The sequence below is a fragment of the Branchiostoma floridae genome, chromosome 5, assembly GCF_000003815.2.
Source record: "Branchiostoma floridae strain S238N-H82 chromosome 5, Bfl_VNyyK, whole genome shotgun sequence".
NCBI lineage: Eukaryota > Metazoa > Chordata > Leptocardii > Amphioxiformes > Branchiostomatidae > Branchiostoma > Branchiostoma floridae.
This window is the reverse complement of record NC_049983.1, coordinates 11357238-11367082: the sequence shown is the minus strand read 5'-3', so window position 1 is coordinate 11367082 and position 9845 is coordinate 11357238.

Below are 9845 nucleotides of genomic sequence, written 5' to 3'. Positions count from 1 at the left end.
ACAGCACGAAAACAACTTTTTAAGCAAAGTTTCAGAGATACGTATAAAGCCCTTAAAGGCGGAGAAATATTTTAGCAGATTTTAAGATCTATTAAAGGCATCGGAAACATACATTTGGCATTTACGGAAGATTTCAGCGTTTGTAAATCTAACTTAATCTGTTGTGTTTCTTTACGTGAATTTTACATGTATTTTAGTATGCCGAAAAGACAACTTAAATGTCTCGAAAATGTTTTCTGTCAAAACGGACAAATACCGTTTCTCTAGATCTGTTACAAAATACATGTTAACCGGCTAAGTCAAATGTAATAAAGCTTTGTCTGGTGTTAGATAAAACATTGCGTCATCTGTTTTATACCAGTGGCAAGATTTAGTCAAAACTGAAAATTATTGCGCTTTCTGGTACAAAATGTTATGTTTATACCTCAGCAAATACAAATACAATACAATACAAAGTCAAATACAATAATCTTCTGTGTTTTTTTAGCTATTCCGAAAGCATTTGACGTATTCAAACTTTCTGTGCGCAAGGTTTTATTTCAACAGGGGAGAACCTCTCACGGTTAGCTTATATGCGCTCTTTTACGTTTTATGAAATGTTGCGTATACCATGGTCAATATTGACCGAAGGATGCCATATATATAATTTATTTCGAACCGTCATTTACGCAAAGAAGGGAAGACCTCCCCCGTTAATATATTTGCCAAGACGTATATGAAATGTTGCGTATTTCTTTTGAACATACGACATGTTTAATCTTTGAATCCGCGCAGTTAAAGCGAACTAGGGGAGACCTCCCCCGTTTAGCTTATATGCTGCCAAAACGTATATGAAATGTTGCGTATTTCTGTTGAACATACGACATGTTTAATCTTTGAATCCGCGCAGTTTAAGCGAACTAGGGGAGACCTCCCCCGTTTAGCTTATATGTTGTCAAAACGTATATGAAATGTTGCGTATTTCTGTAAAACATACAACAAGTTTAATCTTTGAATCCGCGCAGTTTAAGCGAACTAGGGGAGACCTCCCACGTTTAGCTTATATGCTGCCAAAACGTATATGAAATGTTGCGTATTTCTGTTGAACATACGACATGTTTAATCTTTGAATCCGCGCAGTTTAAGCGAACTAGGGGAGACCTCCCACGTTTAGCTTATATGCTGCCAAAACGTATATGAAATGTTGCGTATTTCTGTTGAACATACGACATGTTTAATCTTTGAATCCGCGCAGTTTAAGCGAACTAGGGGAGACCTCCCCCGTTTAGCTTATATGTTGCCAAGACGTATATGAGATGTTGCGTATTTCTGTAAAACATACGACAAGTTTAATCTTTGAATCCACGCAGTTTAAGCGAACTAGGGGAGACCTCCCCCATTTAGCTTATATGTGCAAACGTATATGAAATGTTGCGTATTTCTTTTGAACATACGACATGTTTAATCTTTGAATCCACGCAGTTTAAGCGAACTAGGGGAGACCTCCCCCGTTTAGCTTATATGCTGCCAAAACGTATATGAAATGTTGCGTATTTCTGTAAAACATACTTATCTAATCCGCGCAGTTTAAGCGAACTTGAGGAGACCTCCCCCGTTTAGCTTATATGTTGTCAAGACGTATATGAAATGTTGCGTATTTCTGTAAACCATACAACAAGTTTAATCTTTGAATCCGCGCAGTTTAAGCGAACTAGGGGAGACCTCCCCCGTTTAGCTTATATGCTGTCAAAACGTATATGAAATGTTGCGTATTTCTGTTGAACATACGACATGTTTAATCTTTGAATCCGCGCAGTTTAAGCGAACTAGGGGAGACTTCCCCCGTTTAGCTTATATGTTGCCAAGACGTATATGAGATGTTGCGTATTTCTGTAAAACATACAACAAGTTTAATCTTTGAATCCGCGCAGTTTAAGCGAACTAGGGGAGACCTCCCCCATTTAGCTTAAATGCTGCCAAAACGTATATGAAATGTTGCGTATTTCTGTTGAACATACGACATGTTTAATCTTTGAATCCGCGCGAACTAGGGGAGACCTCCCCCGTTTAGCTTATATGTTGCCAAGACGTATATGAAATGTTGCGTATTTCTGTTGAACATACGACATGTTTAATCTTTGAATCCGCGTAGCTTAAGCAAACTTGTTTTATCTATTAGCTAATACCGTCTCAAAGGTTTTATGAAACGTTGCCTTTTTCTGCTGAACATACGGCATGTTTGAAGCGCAGTTTATGCGAACAGGAGGAGACCCTTTCCTTTTTATTTTATACCGCATATATGTTCTGAAATTCCAGGGTCTAAATCAGGGTGAGGCCGCCTGTTTTCTTTGTGGCAAGTTGACCCTCGAACTAAGAGACGGTAGAAATCCCGACTACTGCTATGAATATCTCCGCGACTCAACCTCTGCTTGAAGAATAAGGATGTAGTAGGTATACTTATCGCGTTTTGTGTAGTGAGTTGTGTTTTCTCTATAAAACGGCAAGCAGTTCTTACTACAGGTAAATGTACGAAATATGTTTATTTCTTTATCTACAAGCAAGCGTCGAGAAAGAACAGTTTGTGCACACAGGCGGTGTCTTCTAGTGTTGCTCGTGTTTGTTTGGGCAGGCAAGATGTAAATTTATTCAGCGTTATTTCGTACTCGCCATGGGGCGCAACCCTCCGTCCGTCCAAGGAGGTTGAACTTCCTTGGTCCGTCTGTGACACAGCTGTGCCATGTGATAGGATGTATCCAATGGCAGAAAAGAGTGGGGGGTTCAAATTTACGGGTCATACGTACGACAAGGAGCGGTTATTTTCCGGGCGTTCATTTTTGAAGAGAAGTATTGAAGAAAGTTTGGGCCTGTTCTAGCCCGCAAGTTGTGGCCGCGACTCCGCTTTTACCGCCTAGGACCCCCGGTGACGGAATTTGACTCAAAGATACGAGGTGGCTATCATTCTGTACAAGCTGTTGTTGTTGGAAATCGACACAGAATGGAAATCACGGCCCTTGTACCATCCGGATTAATAGAAGCCGAGACTGCAAGCTGAACATGTTTCGCGTTCACAGAATCCAGGACCATCCAACAACACGAGTCATATCGGCCACTACTCTAGATCTTACCGGATTCTTATTCCTGTGGTGACAAGATGGAACTGTACATGTGTGCTCTTTTTAACTTACGCCGAGACGCTTCACCCGACACTGGAAATGGGACTGTGGACTGCTGCACGGAATTGCGCAACCGTTGTGATTGTTTCAACTGCCGACTACATCAGATTAAAAGGCCACAAATACCTAGTAGGCAGTAGTTTTTTTTTACCCTTCCATGTAATATTTTCTCGTAATTCAATAAAATTTCAAAGTTTCATCCATTGTATTTTCTTGCTTTGAAATGTGCTAATGATTATTCTCCTAAAATGGCACTTATCCACACCTTATAATCAACTTAATGCACACGTATATGAGACGTACAGAGGGAACTTTAAACATGTCTTAAGGGTCTTTTAGTACGTATTTATGACAACTTTAAGCTGCTAAAAGACACATATATATAGACACATTAAATCCTCTTAATTCACACGTATATGAGACGTAAAGAGGCTTTTGATCAAATAAACGTCTTAAGGGCGTTTTAATAGGTATTTATGGCGAATTTAAGCTACTGAAAAGGCACCTAAACACGTTATAATCCACTTAATGCACACGTATATGAGACGTAAATAGGCTTTAGATCAAATAAACGTGAAGTTTAAACATGTCTTAAGGGCGTTTTAATAAGTATTTATGTCAACTTTAAGCTGCTGAAAAGGCACCTAAACACACGTTATAATCCACTTAATGCACACGTATATGAGACGTAAACAGGCTTTAGATCAAATAAACGTGAAGTTTAAACATGTCTTAAGGGCGTTATAATAGGTATTTATGCCAAATTTAAGCTGCTGAAAAGGCACCTAAACACACATTATAATCCACTTAATGCACACGTATATGAGACGTAAATAGGCTTTAGATCAAATATACGTGAAGTTTAAACATGTCTTAAGGGCGTTTTAATAGATATTTATGGCAACTTTAAACTGCTGAAAAGGCACCTAAACACACGTTATAATCCTCTTAATGCACACGTATATGAGACGTAAAGAGGCTTTAGATCAAATAAACGTGAAGTTTAAACATGTCTTAAGGGCGTTTTGATAAGTATTTATGGCAACTTTAAGCTGCTGAATAGGCACTAAAACACACGTTATAATCCACTTAATGCAATTGTATATGAGACGTAAAGAGGCTTTAGATCAAATAAACGTGAACTTTAAACAGGTTTTAAGGGGGTTTTAAAAATCATTTACGACATCTTTAAGCTGCTGAAAGACAACGGGAAAACCGGAAAATAAGGACTAACACGGACCTACAGAAAGACCACTTAAAGGCAATATTTACGTACTCGTATAAGTGGTGTATAGATCCGTAAAGAAGGAAAATACGTCAACATTACGCATGGTTTCAGCACGCTTAAATACCGTTTTTCGTGCCGTGTTTGTGATACTTGTGAAAGTTAATAAAAGTCATGGTCATCGCATAGATTACTCCATTTGGAAGACTGTGAGGGCGGACCGATTCTCACGACCGGACCGAATCCCATAGAAGGGCCGTGAAAATCGGTCCGGCCTGAAGAAAAGCGCAAAAACATTCCGCAATCACTTTTGAAACGACTTGAATCGCAATATCAAGACTTATGTAGTGATGCCCGAGTTAAGAAAAGTCATTGTCTTCACATAGGTCACTCCATTTGGAAGACTGTGAGGGCGGACCGATTCTCACGGCCGGACCGAATCCCATAGAAGGGCCGTGAAAATCGGTCCGGCCTGAAGAAAAGCGCAAATACTTTCCGCAACCACTTCTGAAACTGACTGTCATGACTCAAATAGACATTTCAAAGTTAATAAAAGTCATTGTCATGACATAGATGACTCCATTTGGAAGACTGTGAGGGCGGACCGATTCTCACGGCCGGACCGAATCCCATAGAAGGGTCGTGAAAATCGGTCCGGCCTGAAGAAAATACGAAACCACTTGAATCGCAATGTATGCGCATTGCTCTGGACATATATTTTTGCTAAACGCATCTATTTTAGGACGACCCGTGAAAACCGCAAACCCTTTTGCTAGGCTGAAGCCGCTGAACTTCTCTATTGGCAATGCTCGCAAACAAAAGTATATGTAACAGAAACTGTTCCTCTGACACACCTGAAATGCGTTTGGAATGCAATTAGCACCAGGTGCGTCAGGCATGCGGTTGGTAGACGTTGTGTGCGTCCGGTAAACGCCCAACATATGTACCTCATTCGAAGCACGGAAAATTCTGTTGCGCATTTTATATGCAATCATACGCACCTCATGCGAAATGAAAACGCTGAAGTCGTAATTCAAACGCCAGATGGGCTCGACGTACAATTTGATTTACTCCAAAAAAAAAATTCCAAATGTTGGGCGTTCGGCCGCGTATTGACAAAATTTCATGCGGAAATCATGCGCACTTGAAAATATACGCAGGTGTGACCCCACCTTTAAGGGTGGGTTTACACCTGCGTATATTTTCATGCCGCATGAGTTCCGTTTTGACATTTTTCGACATTTTGACTAATTTCTTCAATACGCGGCCGCACGCACAAGTCGCACCTCTGTCGCATCTGAATCGTCTTTAGAAAGTTTCACGTACGCAGGCAAACGAAAATATACGCCCAGTTCGTCTGATAGTTTTGGACGTGCACAAAACTATCATTCGTACGCAGTTTGGTGCCCAAAACGTTATGGATGCGCAATACAGTGGTCCCACGTCGGTCGATTGCGCTATGAAGACGCTACATGTTTGCGCTTTACACGCAGTAATACACGGAAATCGCGGTAATGCGAGTACATAGCGTTCTTACATCGCAGACACAACGCACCATGAGCGACCGTATAACGAATGCACACATAGATCACGATTTAGTACCGTGCGTTCTGCGATCGCTTTGCGCATACTACGCGTACTGATAGCGTGATCGACGCACACTCCAGATTTGGAATAAATACGAAGGTGCATCTGACTCCAGACAAAAAAAATCATCTCAAGATGTATATAACTTAATTGCACAACAATTGTACGAGGTACAAAGTATGGTATCTACATAACTACAGTGCTTATAGCTTATAGCTTATACTTTGTACCTATTAACTTTAGTTAAGGCTTATCTAACTAATACAGGAGTTGTATTATGGGATAAGTTTCTTACAATCATTGGAGGCTTTTACAATCATTTGTGGAATTTCTAATGTCTAAACCTTCTTTGATATATTTTCCTATATCTGCCATGCAGGGATTGTCACATGTCATTATGTATTTGAATTTGCACTTCAGGTCCATTTGGATAAATCCTTGTGTACAAAATGACAGCCTTCTGTATAAAGAATTGCGTATATCGGAACATTTGGGACATACAACCATAAAGTGATATTCGTCTTCTATTAGCTCTGGACAGAATGGACAAACCCTCTGGTCGATAGAGATTTTTTGGAATCTTCCGGTTTATGATGTCAGATCCAGGCCAGGACTGACGAATTTGTACCGGGGGCATGGAGAGATGGTCACAACTTGCAGGACACCATGAATGCAGGACACTGGTCCCAACAGAGCCTCCAGGGACGGGAAGATGTAGAGGAACCTGCTCAAGCACTGGGTCAATTTGTGTGACACACGTGCCATTTTGTGTAACAGATATTTGACTTAATTTGCTGATAATGGTACTTTTTTGTGTGTGTAGAACCACATGATATAAAGGTGCAATATAGAGCCATTATAGTGGACGAAGTCATGGTGCCCCAACGACCCACACAGAGGTCAAGGGATAGGTGAGGTGAGGTGAGATAGAGCCATATTACAACTTTGAAAGAGGGCGTAAGGTTTCATAATTGTTTAATTTACGTGTTTGATAAAGATCTTGAATACGTTTTGTGGTGTGTATGAGTGTGATTTTTATAGTAGTTGAAATACTAAGATGATAGGGGAAATCATTAAGGACAAAGTGAAAACAAACACAATCTTAACAGTGCACATAATTTCTTAAGGTCCACATTTCTGTAAAAGCACAGTGTCACTGCTTTACTGCTTCGCAAATGAATAAAAAAACCTCTTCACTGTTTACTTGTCAATGTTCTACTTGCACTGCCTGTAAACAAAGGCATACGTAGTACAAAGGGTTCCTCTAACAAAAATACTCTATTGGCAATGCTCGCAAACAAAAGTATATGTAACACAAACTGTTCCTCTGACACACCTGAAATGCGTTTGGAATGCAGTTAGCACCAGGTGCGTCAGGCATGCGGTCGGTAGACGTTGTGTGCGTCCGGAAAACGCCCAACATACGTACCCCATACGAATCTATTCGCAGTACGGAAAATTTTGTTGCGCATTTCAGTTGCAATCATACGCATCTCATGCGAAATGAAAACGCTGAAGTCGTAATTCAAACGCCAGATGGGCTCGACGTACAATTTAATTTATTCCAAAAAAATTCCAAATGTTGGGCGTTCGGCCGCGTATTGACAAAATTTCATGCGGAACTCACGCGCACTTGAAAATATACGCAGGTGTAAACCCACCTTAAAGCTTTCTAACATCCTTATTGCGTACAACTGCAGAACATAAGGATTTCAGCTTACTAGCATTATCACTATTGACCCACCCCCCATTGCCCACCTCAAGAGTGACGACAGTTCATCTAACTTTACTATGTAGGTATATTTCTTCCTTCAAGTGTTCAAACATAGCTATTTTTGTATCTACTGCTGCTTGGGTGTTTTGTTCAAAAGGAACAATCAATTCAACAAGAGGCATGTTCTGGTGAGCTGAGTTTTGTCAGGTACAAGTGGTGTAGGTAGGATGTCCGGAGGTATTGTGATGTGTGTCCCTCCTTCAAGCAAACTGTTTAGGACTCAGATCACACCGTATGGTAACCGGCAGATCAGACATGGAGTACCATCCTTGTAGTGTGGTAACCAGTTCCTTAAGCACACTTTTGTGTCTCCATGTGTATCTGGCTGTCAGTGCTACTGGACAGGCATTGAGAACATGGCGAAGTGTCTGTTGCCCTTGACACAATGGGCACTTTGAGAGCGACAGTTGTCCCGCGTTGGTAACCAGTTCGCCTTCCCGTTCAGCGCGAACTCTAATACACTCCTCGGGGCATTGTACAGGGAACTTCTCCATCTGATGTCAGTTTTGTCTACTTCCACTAGTTTCGTCCTTCTTCCTTGTACTTTGAAATTACTACTGTGTTCATGAATGTTACTGCAATTGTCCTTTGATATTTTGCAAGCGGGCTTCGATTAATGCACAATTTCTTCTTTGTTTGATACAAAACACACAAAAAAAACATTTCTGCATTTACAGTATATGACCTTGATACTGAAGTAGAAGTTCCGATTTTAGTGTCGTGTTACCTGGACATGCTCTGGTCTTGTGTTTTTGATTGACAGATATCTTGTAATGCAAGGAAGAAGTAATGTTTGTTTGGGCCCCCTAGCAGCTTGCTCTGGACCTGCAGGGGCGTTTTTGTCAAAATCTTCCAAGGAGCATAATGTAGCCTAGGAGCGACGGATTTCCATGATATTCAGTATGCAGATATCCTTTGCAGAGATGTTCAGTAAAGATTTACAGAGATGCGTAGTAAATTGCAAATTATGCAAACAATTGTATTTTTAATATACAGTGTTTTCCTTTACATGGCTCAAATACATGTAACAATTTGTTTGTGGCAGGTGCAAGATAAGTAGAGACAAATGATGCAAATACGTCCCTAATTTATATAGTTAATGTGAAAGTGTCATAATTCTAATCTCCAAGCAGATCTTGCTGTGGTAGTATCATAAGCTAGGGAAGGAGTTTAGCCAGCAGAGGAGTTTCATTTTCCACAACAAAGTCAATGAAAGTCTCTGTCGACTAAATTCAAGCCATTGAAAGTCCTCTGTCGACTAAATTCACGAGCTTATGATTTTTTATGCCACAGCAAGATCTGCTTGGAGATTATCATTATTTCTCAAACATGAAGTATATGATTGGATTGTCAGCACTGTGACCTGTTTAAGTTCGTTTAAGGTGTACATAACCAAGCATAGATTATGCAGATGTGAAAGTCATTTGCATAATCAGAATATTTCATGGAGATATGCGGTCTCCGTTAAATTCTGGAGCAGAGAGTAAAACTTCGCCTATTTTAGCGCCATTGTTTGCAGTTGTGAAAGGAGTCAGACAAGGATGCAATCTTATCCCCACTTTATCTAAATTTCTAAACAACCTTAACGTGCATGATGATGATGAATGCTCTAAACACAATCAAGGACGTGATACAAATAAGTTGTGGCAAAGACTTAACATAACTTAACGTCATAGATTGTATGCAGATGATGTTATATTTACCGTATCCGATAAAGTGCTTCAAATAGATGGAGAAACATTTTGTATCAAATGGGAACTTGATGTTAACTTGAAGAAAACAAAAGTCATTATCTGGCACAAAACAAACATTCTCGTTATTGTTAGGGCATGAGATAGTAGACATAGTTAATTTCTACTGCTACTCGTGCCTGAATATTACCTCATTAGACAGCTTCTCTCGCACGTAAAGCTAATATTAGGCATCCCGGTAGTAAGATACTCAAGCAACTGGATATGTGAAGTCTCAAATCCCGCATACGTTCATCTGTCTCTCAAAAGTGCGATTACGGTAGATTATGTTTTGAATGCGAGGTTTGGGGAACTGAGTCAATTACATGACAGCTCCCCAATCGAATTTTTGCATCACCGCATTTGTATATATATTA